This window comes from Mirounga leonina, unplaced genomic scaffold, assembly GCF_011800145.1.
Source record: "Mirounga leonina isolate KUSES-001 unplaced genomic scaffold, KU_Mleo_1.0 Mir_175, whole genome shotgun sequence".
NCBI classification, from domain to species: Eukaryota; Metazoa; Chordata; class Mammalia; order Carnivora; family Phocidae; genus Mirounga; species Mirounga leonina.
The window spans coordinates 15,523,762-15,527,791 of record NW_023270453.1 but is presented as its reverse complement, the minus strand read 5'-3'; the positions used below and the strand labels follow the sequence as shown (position 1 = coordinate 15,527,791).

The following is a 4,030-nucleotide window of genomic DNA, read 5'->3' as shown; positions in this document are numbered from 1 at the left end:
GGCTAGGGCTGGAATTATTGCGGACCAGATGTGGTCCAAATTATCAGAAATCTCTCTGCAAGTGGTGGGATGGGAGACTAACTGAGGGGGCTCCACTTGCAAGCCATTCTGAGCTTGAAGACCACCCAATAACCAGGAGACAGGCAATTAAAAAAAGAATTCCCTCACTTTAACTAAAGTTGCTAGATTCTCTTTTTTCCAGTCCCTTCACACTATCAAGGCAAAGGTGGCTGGCAACAGCCTCTTGGTTAATGTCACAGAGGCTGTTTTGCACTACTTAGTGGAGACAATCAATAATTATTTCTCTTGTTGCCACTTTGATTTATAAGACACACTAGCTATATCTCAAATCTACCTAAACATCTATCTAAAGATATAGATATATCTATCTGTCTGCCTGTCTATCCATCTTCATACAAGCATATCTTGTTTGATTGAGCTTTGCTTTATTGTGTATCACAGATATGCATTTTTTTTTTTAACAAATTGAAGATTTGTGGCAGCCTTGCATCCACAGTGCTATTTTCTAACAGCCTTTGCTCACTTTGTGTCTCTGTGTCACATTTTGGTAATTCTTGCAATATTACAAAATTTTCACTATCATTTTATTTGTTATGGTGATCTGTGATATAACTATAGCTATGAACTGCACCCGTATAAGATGGCAAACTTAATAAATGTTGTATTGGTTTTGATTGCTCCACTGACTGGCCACTCTCCCATCTCTCTCTCCCTCCCCTCTGGTCTTCCTATTCCATGAGACACAATAATGTTGAATTTAGTTCAGTTAATAACTCTATAATGGCCTCTAACTTTTCAAGTGAAATGAAGTCACATGTCTCTCATTTAAATCAAAAGCTAGATATGAGTAAACTTAGTGTGGAAGCCATGTTGAAAGCCAAGACAGGCTGAAAGCTAGGCCTGTTGCACCAAACAGCCAAATTGTGAATGCAAAGGAAAATTCTTGAAGGAAACTAAAAGTGCTACTTCAATGAATACATTAGTGATAAGAAAGCAAAACAGACTTACTGCTGATATGGAGAAAATTTTAGGGGCCTGGGTAGAAGATCAAACCAGCCACAACATTCCTGTAAGCCAAAGCCTCATCCAGAGCAAGACCCTGGCTCTCTTCAATTCCATGAAGGCTGAGAAAGGTGAAGAAGCTGCAGAAGAAATGCTTGAAGCGAGCAGAGGTTGGTTCATGTGCTTTAAGGAAAGAAGCCGTCTCCATAACATAAAGGTGCAAGGTGAAGCAGCAAGTTATGCCAGAGATCTGGCTAAGATAATGAAGGTAGCTATACTAAACAACAGATTAGCAATACAGATGAAACAGCCTTCTATTGGAAGAGGATGCTGTCTAGGACTTTCATAGCTAGAGAAGTCAATGCCTGGCTTCAAAGCTTCAAAGGACAAGCTGATTCTCTTATTCGGGGTTAATGTAGCTGGTGACTTTAAGTTGCAGCCAGTGCTCACTGACCATTCTGAAAATCCCAGGAACCTTAAGAATTATGCTACATCTAGATTGAGGTAAGATGGTGGGCTCGCAGTGAGCGGCTGTCAGGGATGAAAATAGGTATACCTGGAAGAAGATTTTAAAATCAGTTTCTCTTCAAATCATCTTCTTTCACACCACCTAATAAGCATCTTGATTCACCATGGTGTTAGCAGGGGTAAAATGGGTGATATCAAACAGAACTACCTGGAAACATTTCCAATTCAAAACGGAGCTTTATATTGTGTTTGTCATAAATCTACGTATTCTTCTCTACCAGATGACTATAATTGCAAAGTAGAGCTTGCTTTGACATCGGATGGCAGGACAATAGTATGCTACCACCCTTCTGTGGACATTCCATATGAACATACAAAACCTATCCCTCGGCCAGATCCTGTGCATAATAATGAAGAAACACATGACCAAGTGCTGAAAGCCAGATTAGAAGAAAAAAATGAGCAATTTGAGCAAGGACCCATGATAGAACGACTTAGCAAAATGTTCTTTACTACTAAGCACCATTGGTATCCTCGTGGACAGTATCATAGATGTCGTAGGAAACTGGATCCTCCAAAAGACAGATGATACCGAGGTTTTCAGGAATCAACAGGATGTTATCTTATGTCTCATTTGCCACTTGAGAAAATGCAATTGAGTGTATTCACTAATATGTTATATAGCAAAATAACAAAATGTCTTCATATATTAAAAAAAAAAGAATTATGCTACATCTACTCTGACTGTGCTCTATAAATGTAATAACCAAACCTGGATGACAGCACATCTGTTTACAACATGGTTTACTGACTATTTTAAGCCTACTGTTGAGACCTCATGGTCAGAAAAAAATATGCCTTTCAAAATATGACTGCTTATTGATAATGCACCTGGTTACCCAAGAGCACTGATGGAGATAGGCAATGAAATTAGTATTGTGTTCATGCCTGCTATCACAATATCCATTCTGCAGCCCATGGATCAAAGAGTCTTTTTGACTTTCAAGTCTTATTTAAGGAATACATTTCATAAGGATATGGCTGCCATAGATAGTGATTCCTCTGATGGACCTGAGCAAAGTACATTGAAAACCTACTGGAAAGGAGTCACCATTCTAGATGCTATTAAGAACATTCATGATTCATAGGAACCCACAGTATCTCTGAGGTGTGCCTATAGATATCTGTCTATCTCTAGAGATAGGTAGGTAGATACATATAGATAGATATTCTTCTGGCAGGCTCATGATCAACTTGAAAATATCACAGTAACTCTCATTTAGGAAGCATCTACTAAGGTCCCCCACACTGTGACAGAACATCCCTTATTCTCCTAACAACCTAATACACTGTGGATAATGAGCTCCATTTTATAGGTGAGAAAATCCCATCCAGGAAAGTCAGTGACTTCTGCAATGCTGTATTATCATGACTGAGCTAGGACTTGGACTGAGGTCTGTCTGGCTCCCACACCTCCCATCTTTCTACAACACCTCATGGCCTCACAGACCCAGCACATCTCAGGGTACAAATGAGATCAAAGGAATGCATTTCTTTTCAACAAGTGTGTTCACAGCAGGGAGGACAACAGCCTTTCAGGACTATATGGAGGCAGTTCTGGCACCAAGAGGAAAGCTAAACTAATTGTAATCCCAAAGCCCTCAAAATGCTAAGACTGTGATCTTTGCTGGTCACTTCTTGACCAGACTCTGTTCAGGCTCCCTGAATTCTTTTTCAACAAGGTGTAACTTTTGGGCTTCTGTGTTTGTCTGCATTGTCCAATTTTAGCACAAATCCTAGCAAGTCAGTTTAACCAGTTTAATCTGATTGAGTTCCTGATTTTTCACTATCTCCAGGTAATGTCTGATCATCTGGCCTGCCTTCAACAAGAATCCTGTTAGGTTGGTTTCATCAGAATCTCTCTTACACCCTCTTACTCCCTTCATTCACTGACCTACTGTCTATAAACTCCCATTTTGCCATGCTGTATTTGGAGTCGAGTCCAATCTCTCTCTCCCCACTGCAAGACCCCATTGCAGGAGTCTCTACACCCATTGTGATGCCCCCCCTCTTGAATAAAGTCTTCCTTAATAAGGAAGGCAGGTGAGGGGAAAAGCAGGCAAGAGAAATGAGGTAAGAGGAAAAAAATGCAAGGAAGAGTGAGAACCATTTCAGGGAATTCATATGGACAAAAGTTGAGTGGTGTGGGACATTATGTCATAGGAGAAGTAGAATGAGATGCCCCTGTTTGCATATGTGGTGGCCGGGGTGGGCAGGGATACACAGAGCTCCCTATAATCTTCTCCTAGTGAACTGCTGCTTTCTTTGGATGGTGTGTATTTCCTGTGGTTGCTAGAATAAGTTACCACAAGCTGATGACCTAAAAACAACAGAAATCCATTCCCTCAGAGTTTTAGAGGCCAAGAGTTCAAACTGAAGGTGTTGGCGGGACCATGCTCCCTCTGAAGGCTCTATGGGACAGTCCTTCTTGGTCCCTTCCAGCTTCTGATGGTCCCAGTGTTCCTTGGCTTGCAGCCAC

At 40.9% G+C, this 4,030-nt stretch overlaps 1 pseudogene; it reads left to right on the top strand.

Annotated features, from left to right (window-relative positions):
- The first annotated feature begins 324 nt into the window (after positions 1-324).
- On the top strand, positions 325-2,219 carry LOC118021608 (annotated as a pseudogene).
- Positions 2,220-4,030: the final 1,811 nt, after the last annotated feature.